This window comes from Amphiura filiformis, chromosome 1, assembly GCF_039555335.1.
Source record: "Amphiura filiformis chromosome 1, Afil_fr2py, whole genome shotgun sequence".
Taxonomy (NCBI): domain Eukaryota; kingdom Metazoa; phylum Echinodermata; class Ophiuroidea; order Amphilepidida; family Amphiuridae; genus Amphiura; species Amphiura filiformis.
Window position 1 is genome coordinate 1,861,627 of NC_092628.1, and position 16,489 is coordinate 1,878,115.

A 16,489-nucleotide genomic window follows, 5' to 3' on the forward strand; every position below is an offset into this window, starting at 1 on the left:
ACTTTTGGATTTTGTTCATTAATCTACTCCAAAAATAAAATAATGAATAATTTTCCAGACCTATCAATCTGAATTAACTAAAGTAGTTTTATCTTGCTGCATTCTCAAAAAAATATGTGAACTATTACGCGACATACCTTAAACAACGCTTTTAATATTTAGATTTAAAAAGCGCTTTTAATATTTTGATTTAATTGTGGACCAAACAAAGTCTCCGATGTAGAGTAGACTAACTTCAGATAAGCCATTGAAGTTGGAAACAATGCATGTCACCTCCTAGCAATCTTACCTAATAAATGATTATACGAACCACTCCAACGCTAGAGTGAATAAGCCGTTTGTGCTCCACCAATAACGGTAAGTTCAACTAATAGCTGTCTCCTAGCAACATCCATGACGTTACTGGTACCACGCATGCGCAGACATCACTCAACTCGGTGACAATGATGAATTATTTATAAGTCATACTCTAAAAACCACTAGGCAGCTAAGTGTATTATCAGTTGCGCTCACTTCTTCACGAGAACGAACAGGAATAAGTTGTGGTTTACGCTCTTTCATCCAACTGGATTTCTTTCTTTCTTTCTAAGCTGACACCTCATTGGACTACAACTGAATATTGGAAACAATTGGCCAGTGTTGGAGCTTTTTAGTTGAAAGGAATTTGTACCTTTTTGTTTTACCTATCCAAGGGACCTACGGATCCAGCACGAAACAGGTGGGTTATTGCTTCAGTTTGAAAGTTTGAAACTGGTATAAGCGTTTTAAAAGAAAGGGAACACTATGTAAAAGAATTCATATTTTTACATCTGTTTTTAAAATCTTCTGTCAAATAACTTAACATAAAGAAATAAATTACTCCATTACCACCAACGTCAACCAGTAGTCATATTAACAGCTGATGAAGGGAACTCGGATTTTTTTTAAACTTAGCACCAATTAACATTAGTTGTTAAAACATTATACTAGCACTGTGACGTTTGTGTTGACAATAAACCAAGTCAGTGAGCGATATGTTTAAGGCTCTATCAGCAATCCCACCGAGAGTGTTAACAAATAAGAATATGTTGGATTGGTTTAAAAGTAAATAACAGTAAAAAAATAAAAAATAAAAAAACGGATAATGAAGATCCATTCAGTCGCGTGCAGCCACAATATCGGTAGTGACAACATCCACAAACAGGAACCAAAAACGTGACATTTCCCCTTATTATGCCCTGTTTGGTATTATCATTGGCATAAGCATTTGTAGCGTATGTTACGAAGAAAAATTAATGCAGAAATTTGATTTTGTATGATTTTTTTTTATTTAGAGATAATATCCAATATTCGTCTTCCTAGAATATTTTATAATTAAAACAGCCGATTGAATGTCCCATCCTCATCAAAATTTCAATTTTGAAATCTGATAAAAGCTAATAGTTTTATCATAACTCCGGTGAAATTTGAATCTGGAAAATCTAAAATCTAAACTGCTAGAGAGTGCAATTGAACGCGAAACCTGGAATAAGAATTTTTCGGGTGATTGGTCGCAATGTAAGGTAAAAAACACCAAGTGTTATAAGTGGACCACAAACCTTAAATCTCACATATGTGGAAAGGACCTTTACACACCCGAAACATACCAGATTAATGATCTGCGTGTTAGCCATATGTTTCAACACAAAAGATCTTAGAACCACTAAACCAATATTAGGCTTATTTGTACTCATTTGAATGCATTTTCATGCTGATTTCAAATATGGTCATGAGCATTTACAATTCTGAAATGTTTGAATTTAAAACAATTGAAACTTGTCGTCTGCAGTTGACACCTGCGTGGAGAGATACCAATACAGTCAATCACGTAGTTTCCGCAGAGAAGTGACACTTCATCATCTTGAATTATGTCTTCATGTAGCGTAAGAACTTTACATAACAAACCGTTAGATTTTAATTTATTCTAATGTGTAGTTTCTTCAGCAAACATGTCTGTCTCAAACATTTCAATTGAACATAAAAAACGGAATTTAAGAGTGAGTACAGGATTTAAGCAACTAATATATTCTCAACCACAGTGTATAGGTACAACGTGCAATTCTAATGAATTGCTACTTCACTTATAACCACCGTGGACACGAACGTTTCATACATTTCAACACGACACCGTGTTTTATTGTAAATACTGTCGTTTTAGGGCAAAACTACCTATATTGATGATGAAAATTAAATTGCTACTTAAAACTTGTTTGTTCAAAGAAGCATTAATGGTTCCTCCAAAAAGCCTTGTTCGAAAGGCACAGAAATGCAGATGAAAAAATAGTAAAATCAAGGCTCAAACGGTGTATTTAATTTGAAATATATATCCAAAATGCGAAGAAAGTTTGACTTTTAATTAATAATAGAATACATCAAGAGCTTTGAGTATTACACCTATATGCAATTGCAAAAAAGAAAGCAGTGCTCAACAATTATGTATTTGCAATCTTGATGTTAAACCTATATGATACAGTATCATGTTATAAGTTATATATCATATCTGGAGCTGATAATTATGAGCATAATATGTGTAATACTTTAAATCCAAGTACAGAATAACGATTATTGATGTTTGGTTTCAGCGCAATGTCCATCGTAAGCGCAACATTGGTGTGTCTTTAATTGTATACCTTGAAACATCGATGTTAATACTTCAGTATGTATCGCTTATTTCCGATCTACCTATAATGGCATTGAAGCAGCATAAAACAAATTAGTATACCCATAGCGTCAAACGAGCTCTAAGGTTATTTGATTGAAATGGCTGGAACATAATCTATAGCACTGATTCAAATTGATTATAGACCCATTTCTTTAACTTCATGGCGCCCAGTTATTACTTAGGTTATTATCAGATGCCTTGCAAACGGTAAACTTCTCGAAGACCAGCTAAACCCAACTCAATTCTGATTAATTCTGATGAAACTCTGGTTAATTGTTGTTAAACCCTGCTCAATTCTGATTAACTCTGGTTAATTCAAAACAAGTTTTCAAACAGTATGTATTGTTTTAAAGTCTGAAATTTGATTATTTTAAAGCAAGACGCACATTGATTTTTGTAAGTGTAACGATTTCTCAAAATGTGTTCAATTGCTGAAACTGTCCGTTGCACTTGAACTTTACCATGGTTGTCATAAAATATCATATTTTATTGACACGGTGTCAAATATCCGAGGATGTCCACCCTAGTCGTTTCCTTAATTTTCAAAAGTCAATGAAATAAGGAATATCAAATATTACATATGAATATCATATAGATAGGAATGTATGTTTGTTTGAAGAAATAGCACAATTGTGCGTTCCAAAACTACTCGCGTCTCTTGAATGCTAATAAATGTCATATGTAATTGACAATGAGATTATGAATTAATATGACTTTGGTTGTCATTATTATTGACATGCCTCCATGGTTTACGTTTATTAAAATAAACCATAGTCCATCAATAATAAATCTGAGAAACAGACCATTAATCTTCTGCCCATCCATACCTGATGCAAGTAACGGGATCAATAATATAACAAGTTCATCAGAAAATAGTGTAGTTTTCTCGATTTTTTGTATTTTGTAGTGGATCCAATAATAATACTTTGTGTTGTGTGAAGGTTTAGTAATACGTTGAATAAGGTATACAATGCTATTCATTATTCCTAGTAGCAACTCTTAATGGTATGTCCTATAGGCCTCGAGGCATATGATACTACATCAAAACCAATGGGTCCTCTGTCTCTTGTTTCATAATCGTAATCTACATGGACTGGGTTTATTGCCGAGGCTTGTAGTGTTATAACCTAGACATGTATGGCAATGGTGTATTTGCGTAATTTGCAATTGCGTATGAGCCAAGATAGCATGTCTAAGTAGTTTCCATTTATAAACTTGTGTAGACATATTAACGGCTATAGACTTGACTTATTCGATAAAGCACAATAATAGCTACCAGGTGCCATATTTTTAGATTGTTTACAATAAAATACAGAAATTGTCAAATGTCTATAGGGTATAGCTATTGCAAATAAAGCCTTCTCGCAAAACCCTCTCGAATATGACGGACATCGGATAACACTCTCGAAATAACCATTTAAACAACTTAAAGAGAGAGAACGTAATGGGGTACTATAGGGTATATTGCAATTAAAAACTCTCTCGATATGACGGACATTGGTTAACACTCCTGAAATAATCATTTAAAAAACTTAAAGAGCATAGAGAACACAAGCCAAAATGTTATAATAACATTGGTTTTAATGCCAAATGCCATAATTGACGTATGGACAAGATTACAATATATACTATAGATTGGTTTAGGGTTTAAGCACCATCACATGTTAGCTTTTACTGTCAGATATTTTAATTTTGAGCCGAACAACTAAGGAAAAGCACAAGTGGAATTTACTACCAGCGCCGATGTCGCCAATTCGCCGTGCTGTGGCATGGTCCTTTTATGTGTGCATGACTGTCCAGCACGCCATGTATACGCACTGTGTTATAAACATCGCGTTCGACTAATATTGTCATCGTTTTAATTAAACGACGGTTCCTACGCTTTATTCAAAACCTCGGATGTTGATAAAACTACAGCACTAAAGTCTTGATTTCTGTAGGGTATATTAGTTTAATAAAGTACATTATCGTGCAAAAAGCAGAATTTTGAAAAATTATTGAGGGCGTCTTTCTCAGCAAGTGTTTCAATAATATGGCTTAAGTATGGATGCTTAACCCTCATCACACGGTGGTTGACTGCAGATTACGCGTTCAGATTTTTCTTTAAAAATCAAACATGTCAGAATTGTACAAACAAGCCCTGTATTTGGTTTAGTGACTCTTGAGATAGCTCTTGATATTTTGAGAAAATATCTCAACAATTTAGGACATGGGACTATACGCAAAGCATTACGAAGTATTAATACACACCTATGACGTCGCGCTATTGTTTTACCGCTCCATTATTTTCCACGAATGGAGCGATGATCACAATAACACGCCATTCGTAAATGCCTTTCTCTTTTCTCTGAAAAGCAAATACTTTTCAGGGAAAAAATACCGGCATTTACGAATAGCTACGAATGTAGTGTTAATATCAATTGCACTTTTGAAAAGCAAGTAGGCCTATTTGCGAAAAGTGCGGTATTGTTATCATCACGTCATTCATGCAAAACAATGATACGAAAAACAAGAAGAAAATGATTTTCATTAATACAATAAATTGAGGAAGCGGATAGCAACATTTGCACAGTATTGTTATGGGACCTGAGAGCACATCAGACATATCGAATTGCATGCTGAATACGAGGATTGTCCCTATATCTAATAATAATAATAATTTTGATTTTGTGAAATTCGCGATATAATACAAATTATTAAAATTTCATATTTTTATATTTTTCCAATTTAACAGTCCTCGAAGTAAACTTTATAAATCTAATGATATGTAATTAAACTATAGGCCTATGTAGCTGGGATGAAAAGCCGACTCAATTGAAAATTTGACCTTTCATATAGAACTGAAACATTTGTTTCCAAAAAGACCTACATTTTTTAGTGTTTTGAGGAAAAAATCTATATCTTTAATAATGAAGGTCACAATTTTCATATGATTGACGGCTGTTCAACCCAACTTCCTACTATTTACTGCATATCGTTAGATTTATACAATTTACTTTGAGGACTGTTCAATTTCAAAAATATCAATTTTTAATAATTTGCCTTAACATGTGTATATCGCGAATTTAATAAAAATCTAAATTATTTGATATCAGAAGGATGTGTCTGATTTGCTCTTAGGTGCCACAAACAAAATACGTAAAAACGTCGCTATCCGAGCCCTTACAATGCAATCTGTGAAGAGTAAGTCAAGATCAAAACGGGCAGGTTAAATTGTTGGCTAAGTACGTTGTACTTATTATGCAAGATGTGTTTTACCCTCACTTAGGCTTTACTTCGTAGGCCTTTACTTTTATTTATTTGGACCTTTCTTTCTACGCTTACTGTTTTTTATAACATTTTTTTTTTTTTTTTTATTTTTTATACGTTTTCAGTGGCTTAGGCCCTACATATAATTTGTCATATTTTGGGCAACATTGCTACATACATAATACACATTCTGTATCAATGTATTTAGGCCTATGAATCTGTTTATTTTCAAATCGTTCTCTTCGGGCATGTTTAATAATGATAAAAGCCACAGTAGGTCTATTTTCTGTATAATTTTTATTTGTCATTAGTATATCTAATGTTTCATCTTCAGGTATTTTGGCATGCTTGAATATTTACTTACATCGATCAGTAGGCCTATCCGATACCGTAAAACGGGTAACTTTGGGCACTTTTCAGAGTTTTTAAACCACTGCTTCCAAACAAAACCAAATATATTTCTAATTATCTCTTTTTTATGACGTTAGGGTTCCCTTCTACACCTTGAAGTTGAAAAAGATTTTTGAATAATTTTGGTTGAAAATAGCCTGACCAAAGTTACCCCGCATTTGGGGCAACTTTGGTCAGAGTATTACATTCCATGAAGAAAAGAAAATGAAAAAAATTGATCTTCGCTGTATATGGGCAAGGTTTTGTTTTTTGTGACATTTGTCCCCATGCAAAATTAAGCAAGCACGCATCCTTGCTCACTTTGGTCAAAAATGCCAATATTTTCGTAACTTTCAAAGAAATTGGACATGAACGACTTCTTCCAAATATATTTCTTAACAAATTGAGACCAAATATGACTAAAAACAATATTGCTGTACGGAAATATGACCATTTAAAAATATATTTGAACGACCAAAGTTACCCCGCTTACCGAAGTTACCCCATTTTACGGTAATTAAATATTACAATGTTAGGGACGCTCCATTTGATTTCGGAAGGGGACTGGAAGTTGAGGTGGCTTTTATTTCGCGTCGAAGGCGGCGAAGTTTGTTTTGTTTTTTGCCGACAAAGTTCAAGGACAATAATAGGCCTAGGTAAAATGTGTTGTAGTACATTTAAAATTTTCGTACCTTTTCGTACCTGATTTTGGTCCTTCTGCTGCGAATCAACGATATATATCCTCGGAATGATTCCATCACAAAATTATCCAAGATAAACAATAGTGTCCATAATTGCATGGTTGTTCCAAAATCGTAAACTCGATTCACAGAGAAGAGTATCATTGCTCAGGTATAGCGATAGGTGTAGTTTTCTTGAGGTTGACAACTGTAATGACCATTTCATATGAGCCTATACATGCTATATGACCTTTTGCCAATTTTCCTTATTATGCAAAATAGAGACCTAAACGCAACTACTTCAACAGTTAATACATTAGAAGTGGGCATAAAGAACTATTGATGGTCTAATCACTTTAATGATTTTACGAATCTACGTTTATTCAATTTGTGTAACAAACATTTTAAATCTTTATAATTCAAGAAGGTGGTTACGGATGATTTGAACTAAACACCTGGATCGTGATATGATGGGTATTTCTATAGAAATTTTACATAAAGCTGAGTCGGACTATTTTTGCACTCGCACCTAAAATTTAGTACGATCATTATATTAGTGTATTGTCCGGCATCAATGAGTAATTGATCAATTTGTAAAGAGCAACCTATTTCAATAACACTCCATTCGTGAAAAATAATGGAGCGGTAAAACAATAGCGCGACGTCATAGGTGTGTATTAAGTCGGTTAATGGCCGCGGATTAAAACGTGAGTGGGTAAGAATGGCTTCGCCGCTCCGCGGCTCAGCCATTCTTACCCACTCACGTTCTAATCCTTGGCCATTATCCTATACGTAACATGTTAAACAAAGATAAATCTTAATCAGTGAGAGTGGTGAATAAACGTGAATAAACGATAGGAATTTTTGTTTTTACTATCCTCTACCTATGATAGACGACAGGCAGATCTTACGGTAGAGGATAGTAAAAACAAAAATTCCTATCGTTTATTCTCTAAATCTTACCACTGAAGTATGCAACTCTAGAACTACCAAGAATTCTATCAAATCAACATTTTATGACATTGGAGTTCCCAAGATTTTTTTATCAGCCATAACAAAATGCGCTTGTTTACACCCAAACTGCCTAAGCTAATTGTAGAGCCATCCTTTGCGCTCATTTTAGCACCATCACCTTGGGGTAGGACTGGCCATCAAAGATGACCGTAGAGGAGAGTGGTGCGCCCCCTATTGATTTATACAGTAAAATCCATGATTTTCACTTCGGTCTTGTAAAATAATTCCAAGAGCTACTGAGTTTTTACTTTTTACCTTGTGGTGAAAATTGCATGTTCGTAGAATGTTTAGCCCAAAATCAATATTGCCTATACTTTTGTACATAGCCAGAAGTTCCCAAATTTGAATGGGCGCACTCACATTATGACGTCATAACGACATTAGTTGGGGCATGGATGTACTTATTTTGGTAACACTGGATAGAGAAGGTCCATATAGCTATACATTGGTACCAAATATAACGGTATATAACGCTCTCCTTCGTAGTCCGTGTTACAAATATGGCTCAGTAGTTCTTGGGTTAATATTGCATTTTTGCTTTGCGTGCTGACTATTATAATAAACTCAACATAACATACCAAGTTTTGAAACATTTTCAACAAAATATCAAGAGCTATCGCAAGAAGTACTACTAAGCTTGTGTGTACTCATTTGATTGCGTTTTTTGGTACAGTTCTGGCATTTTTGAATATTTAAAGGAAAATTTACCATCTGTAATAAACGTGTGGAAAGAGTTCAATTCTGCGTTTTTGCAGAAATGTGAGTTAAGAATATGACATAAGCATTGTGCTTGTTATAATCCTGAGAGGTTCATTGATTGAAAGAACAGATTGAAACAAATATGATCACAAGCAGTTTCATCTGTCACATTGTATACACTATGCGCAGAATGACAATGAGAAACACTATACAAACGATGATGATGATTTTATGGAAACAAAGGCCTTTTTTCTTTCTTGTCATGAGGTTCAAATTGTGGCAGTATTATTTTTGTCGCACACACACAAGGGAAAACCCGCACTTCAACATTTCAAACAAAACTTCAAAACATATTCCATCCAATGCAGCTATCAATATACAATATATAATATACATATGAATGCAGCTATTCTCCAACTCATCCTATAGCCTACCTTTGTACAGGAGCCAATCGTTTTTAATCCGTGATGAATCCACGGTCCAGTATCGTGTTCGCGAACGCAAGGTTACGCGTACGTGTTACGCGTGAATGCTTAAAATTCGTCATGCCTGGAACCTAACCTGTCTATACTCGATCGCCGAGCGATTGCGATGCACCGCTTTTGGAAAGTGATGTGCAATCGCCGAATTTGATAGAAAATGATTGGTTGATGCATTCACGTGTCAAGCGATATATCTCGAAAGTTGAGATTTCATCAACTCCCCAAAGCGACGTCAAAACTAACATAAAATATTCAATTCATAAGAAACTCAAAGTCTTTACTCAGAATTTTGTAAAAAAAATGTAAAATTTTGGACCTTTTTCCCTCCAAGATTATTACAATTTATAGACTTTTATTCAAAGTTACAACTAACTAGAAGATTATGACTTAGCTATGTTTCATTTGGCAAAACACTATGATATTTTAATCCCAATAAAATAGTGCGGTATGTCTGGAATCGGGAGTATGTGTATGTTTTTAAACCATTGCATTATGTAAGTGGTAGACATGACGTATGGTAGCAAAAATAAAATGAAGTGGTATGTTTATTTTGACACGCACACTTTATGTGACAAAGATTAAAAGAACACTGCAAATAGATGGATATTACACATACGCACTCTTCTACTTTAACGGATCAAAGACTGGGTTCCAAAATAGATTGTAATAAATATTCGTATATGTTGAAAGAGAAAATCTATTCCTGGGTGCTTTAATATATCACATGCATTTCTTGGTTATCTTATAATAAATAGCGTCCGTCCAGCCTGTTAATACTACACAGAGAATATATTAGAGTGTATAATATCACGTTAAGATGCTATGGGTCATTTACTCAACTTGATTTATTATCGTGAGCCGTATATACATTAGCCTCGTATATCATCTGATACACGTGGTTTGTCCTGCCAAAAGAATATTTAAAGCCATAGGTTATTTAACTTATTTTCAATAATAGATAATAATACCAAAAGAGGTTTCATTATGTCCAATTACTTCATCTAGGCTCAGAAACTGGAATCCCACAGATACAGTTACCCAAAATAAGAAAGAGTGAGCTTATTTGCAACATACAGTCTAGGTCAATGAATGAATAACCCAGTTCCTGAAGTAATTGTGATTTGCGAAAGCCATTTCTTAAATCAACAAGAATATTGTTTGAAACGTGTAAAATATGTAAAAGTCCGCACAACATTTTGCCTTGTGATATTAAAATGTAAGCATTCTATGCTCCATAAATAGACTGAGCTAAATCAGAGGCGAATTTAAACACAAAATTATGTGACTATATCCATGCTTGCGGTAAATCCGGAAAGCCTTTGCGATGTTATCATAAAAACGCCACACCGATGCGCACATCGTTACTGCGCAGTTTAATGTGCGCAGTAACGACGATCGGTAACGATGTGCGCACCGGAATGTCACATGTAGAGCTAGATGGCAACAGCGTTCGGGATTTACAGAGAAGGTGAATAGCTTATAGGGCAAATCAAAATACATCCTTAATCATGTTACATACACTAAGACAGATACTAACAATACAGAATCTGGTTCCAAAACTTTGTCCTATGTCAACACAGATATAGAAAAGTAAACCAATGAAAAATGAAAAATCATTGCTCCCGCAAGAACAATTTCAATAGCAATACCTTATTATCCTTCCTGTATACGGAACCCCGTGTAAAAATTATATTCACAATTTATCGTCCGACTTCGTTAGTCATTATGACTGTATAGTTTAATGTGGGATGTAACGAATGGGCACTTATTAGGGTTGTTTGTTTGTTTGTTTGTTTCGTTCTTTAACCGGGATTATTCATTTAGCAGATAATACAAGTTTTCCATGGGGCTCACAGATATTATTTTTACCCAGTTTCAATCTAAGATACGTGCTAAATATCTCTGCGTCTCATCAGCTGCCATTCACAAAAAAAGAAAAAATTTTATAAGATACCAATGACTATTGCTCTATCAAATATGGCTATGACTATCATCATTTTATGACATTGGAGTTTCAAAAATACAGAAATGGTGCAAATCCAAAAAGTAAAATGGTTAATTTTTTTTAATATTCTGTTAATTTGCATAAGATTTCGTACGATTTTTGCTCATTTCTTGAAATATATTTCATTTACCAATATGCATCATATTGAAAATTGGAGTCACTTAGCACAACCTCCCCTAGCACACTCCGCAAAATATGTTTTGGTCTTTTCACGCATCCAAATGCAAGAAATGCAGTCAATGCGGCAATGCGCCTGTTCGAGCATGGTGTTGCACGAAAGCGACTTTCACAGCGTTTGTCCTAAAATGTTATTAACTTTGTGTTTGAAACGCTCGGATGGTAAAGCCAAGACTCCTCAAGATTAATTTCCTGCTTAGGCGGGAGATCCATGTGATATTCATTATTCTCCAGCACGTATGTCATTCCAGTGTATGTAATATGTTATTTGATAATGTCTGAAACAATGTTACAATGATAAGGGTCATTTGCTATCATTGATCCTCGTCGTAAACTACATAATTAATATACTTTCCGTCGATTCACACGCTTGCTAATGCTAATCGTAGATTCATCGTATAAATGCAGTGAGATAGTTTTCTCTCGTTGACGTACACTTGCTTTATTTTTTATCACGCTTTGACAAAAACATTCCGTTCATATGAAAAGGTTTGACTACAAAAACGATTCTCTTATAAATGCATCTACGCACAGATTCCACCTCGATCATGTCGATACACCCGAGTCTGTGTTTATACTATACGGTTGAGTGCATAGCATCATAAGAGCTGTGTGAGATCTAGTGGAAAATAGGCATCTGTGATTGTTTTTGTCAAAACCTCAAGTGTTCCCTTCATCCAATCAGAATTTTTTTTATATCGAACAAAAGCTAACACTTTAGTAGACAACGGGAGTAGTCTTTTGGCCCATATTCCATGTGGCTCAATCATGAACATACACAGAATGTGGCTGTGAAAGAGACTACATCTGAAGAAGTTGTTAACTCTCTCCACGCGGGTGTCGACTGCAGACGACAAGTTTCAAATTTATTTAACAACTCAAAAATTTCAGAATGTTAAATATTTCATGACCATATTTGGAATCAGTATAAAAATGCGTTAAAATGAAAACAAATAAGCCTAGTATTGGTTCACTGGTTCTTAGAATAGCTCATGATACTTTGAGAAAATATCTCAAAACTTATGTTGAAACCTATCATATGGCTAGAACGGGACGCTTTTATGACAACCTTACCAGACAAATGACCAACACAGGAAAAATAACAGAATGACAGAATTACATTTACATAAACTCAAACATATCTTCAACAGCTATGATATGGCTTGAAAAAATTGAATACATCATGCTCTCGAATTAAAAATACAAGCGTATGATATTGCCGTCCTGCAGTCTGACTTCATTGCATATAATAACACACCGAGGTGGACTTGTTTGTACTGGATCATACCATAGGGTTATAATACAATTCAGGACAAACGTTAGGGAATACCCGCCAGTGTCTCACACTGTCAGTGCCCTCGTTTACTGGTGTTAATGTATATAGTAGAGGAACCACATTGAACGAAAGAAAGAATAAATGAAAGGACGAACGAAAGACAGATCAAAGTAAGTAAATAAAATATTAACCCTAAGCAGAATTAAAGAAAGAAAGAAAGAAAGAAAGAAAGAAAGAAAGAAAGAAAGAAAGAAAGAAAGAAAGAAAGAAAGAAAGAAAGAAAGAAAGAAAGAAAGAAAGAAAGAAAGAAAGAAAGAAAGAAAGAAAGAAAGAAAGAAAGAAAGAAAGAAAGAAAGAAAGAAAGAAAGAAAAATCCACCAACTCCAAGTATTATGCAATGAATTGGTCTTATCAATAAGCTATAAATGTAACCCATTTTTACGCCCAAAGCTTATAGCCTTCCTACCAGTGTCACATGACGCCATAACACATCATTGACAGACATTCTCCCACTAGGAAAGGTGTTTATTCCACTCAATAATTGTAAAGCAAAATTGTCTTAAACAGAATGCGATAGAGTCAGACAAAATTACTGGAAGGAAATTAAAATCGATCGTATCTATAGACTTGCTGCTCTGGGAAAGAATCTGTTACCCTTAGGAAACTCACCCATAATTTGATATCATCAATACTTTTGAACCAAAAATACAAGGAAACGCGGCAAACTTGGCGTGTCGAAACTTAACACGTCTTGAAATATTACCTCGAGATATTCCTCTAAACAAAAACACTTGTGTCAATATGCTATCACGCGTCTCAACTATCAATTTTAATTTGCAATTCACAATAGTCCACAGCAAAAATAAGATATCCGTTAAACAAAAACTGTAAGAGGACTGGCTTCCAGAGAAAGCATTTGATGCTTTTGCAACATTTTCAACAATAATAAGATGTCCAAAATAGAATAAACCCCGTTCTTTACAATGTCATTTTATTAGCGTAGTTCTCGTAGCTTTGCTTTATTGTCGAGCTAGGAGCTACATGTTGTGAACCGCCTCACTGTGTATAAATGAATTCGATTTTCCCTGCCTTTGGTAATTCTCCGTTTACCAACAATCTATCACAGGAAGAATATGTCTTCTTCTGGTATCCCAATGTAAAAGAAAAGCTTCAATAATATAAACAAGCCTTGGTTCAACTTCAAAGACATTACAAATGCTCACGTACAAGACACACACAAAACATGCTCACTCACTCTCACTCGGACGACTTCTGTCGGACTCCTACGATGGCTCTCCAGATGTGTCTGTCCTGCATGCAGCTCCGGATTTCGTTTGGTTCCTGTCCAGTGTCCTCACACAGAAGATCTACATAGGTCTTGCTCGGTCGCCCCACACTTCTTTTGCCGTGACTGGGTTTCCACAACACTAGGTCTGACACCACCTGCCCTGTACTTCTTAAACAGTGACCAGCAAATTGTAGTCTCCTTTTCCTGATTTTATCAGTTACCTTTGGGAGTTCTCCATACAGTTCTTTATTTGTGGTATGTGTCCTCCAGCTTATATCAAGAGCTGATCTAAGTAGCCTGGTGTAACAACCATCCAACAACTTGCGGATCTTTGTTGTCACTGTCCATGTTTCTGAACCATAGAGCAGGATGCTTTCTACTGTTGCTTGGAATAGCTTGACTTTAATCTGCCTTGGAAGATGGGATTTCCAGATTTTAGTGAGCTTATTACATGCCCTCCATGCCAGTGCTTTCCTTGTTTTGATGTCCTGCTCGCTGCTTTTGATCCAAGCTCCAAGATATTTGAAGTCTTTCACAACTTCCAAACTGGTTCCATCTGCAGTTCTTACATCCACTTCAGTATGTTGATTGAATACCATGCATTTTGTCTTTTTGGTATTCATGTGCAGACCTACTTGTAAAGCAAAAAACATGCACTATATTTATAAGATGACTGTAAGTATGATCCTTAAGGAAGGTAGATTTTGTAATCAAATAATGGTACGAAAACGACCAAAATAATGACATTTCGGCTCACTTTGCTCCATGTTAATTTTCTAATATAGTAATTTAAGACATCACCAAAATATGACCAGTACCAGGATGATATTTTGCAAGCCCAGAGGTTGGACTAACACCATTTGAAACACACGATTAACTTTGCGAAACAAATGTTCTCAGGGACAGATAATTATAGATGCCCCCCTAAGGAGCACTTAGGCTGACACCAATCTTGTTCACAATATTGATTAACCAGTATAAAGGACGTGAAGGGGGAGACACGAGTGGGGGCTGAAAAACTTACGATGAAACACAGTGCGATGGATCAGACTTCAATACTAGCCAGAGTGTCAAACTTGGTGTGGTAACACAATTTCCTTGATTAGAGATGCCTCTTCAAATGTGTCAAAGCGTACCTTACCTTAGAGTGTGTTCATATGGCATATTGACGGGTGCAATGACAGCCCGTCACCTTCGGCCAATGTAACCTGTAAGATACTGATGAAAACTTGGCACCTTTTTTTCACGTCTATCATTACGATAATACAGCCTTTATTTACAAGCTACTCGGATGAGACTAATGCTATCAGAGTTTATCTTTGAACTGCTATAAAAGGTAACAAGACCTCTACAAATGTGTAATGTATATGTTACGGGTTTAATGCACTAAGATTACACCATGATAAATAAATATTTCTGTCTCTTTGTGATGCTGTCTGGAACAGTTTCGTTAAACTGTTTTATATTGTTTAATGCACCAAGTGTCGCCATTGGCTACTCGAATTGCCTATATACAGGAATCTTGTCGTTAAAACTTCGCCACCTTTTAAAATAGAAATCCGTCTGCTCAACTTGCGGCAAGTGGGTTCGCCTCACAAAATGTTTCAAAAGTTCATCATTTAAAGACGAAATCAGGTTATGCGTTATGTATGTTGTCTCTTTAAGGCAAATAGCGCTCAATAGTCAACTGAATTCCTATCAAAGCACTAACTGGTTAACTTTGATTCAAATAAACGATCTTTAGCGTTACCCCTAAAACAATTACTTGAAATTTACACATAATAAAATATATACATACGAATTTTACACTTACTATGCTTATAGAATTAATATTGTCAATTTGAATGGATTGAATGTTAATACAACGATTCTACAGCTTTTAGAGCTGAAAGGGTGATATTGAACTACGCACAGACTACTGCAGACTATAATAGTTTGCAGACATCCTTTTACAAATTAAGCGTATAGCTAACCGTCCAGGGCGCATTATTTTCCACAAAGTCCTATACAGGTTGAGTCAAAAAGAAGTAAACTCATGTTTGAGGGGCTGTAACTAGAGATCTGTAAGGAATCTGCAATAAATGAAAATATCATTGAAAAGAACAAATTCTATTCGTCTAAATAAAAAAGAATTGTTGTAATTGCTCACAACAAACTAAAGTTGTACTCATTTGAATACAACAACTCATTTTTGTAGCTGCACACGGCTGATTGATTTTCATCCATTTCGACGAATCAACAAAGTGCTAACAGGATTTATTGTTGAAATGACAACTTTTGTTTTTAATTAAAATTCAACAAACAATGCATGTAAACTCAGGATGATGTCCATGACGGTACTGTAGTTTGCAGGGATACCAATTCATGTCTTTACGAACGATCCGGCAGAAGCTTTATTTTGGAATGTTGGGTAGAGGATTGCGTCTTGAGCTGATCTTTGGGTCTTGCTGTAACATATGCCTAACTCTAGCAATGTTCACTTGTGATCTAGAAGGTCTGCCTGAAGCTTCCGGCTGTCTGTTCCTTAGTGTCCCATGCCCATTGAGCTT

At 35.3% G+C, this 16,489-nt stretch overlaps 1 protein-coding gene across 1 annotated transcript in view; it reads left to right on the forward strand.

Moving 5' to 3' along the window:
• The first annotated feature begins 490 nt into the window (after window positions 1-490).
• LOC140169454 (uncharacterized) overlaps window positions 491-16,489 on the forward strand; it is a 105,016-nt gene continuing 89,017 nt past the window's right edge. Inside the window, exon 1 of the mRNA XM_072192717.1 lies at window positions 491-718. The gene's annotated coding sequence lies outside the window, so the exon portion shown is untranslated. The remainder of the gene's footprint in view (window positions 719-16,489) is intronic.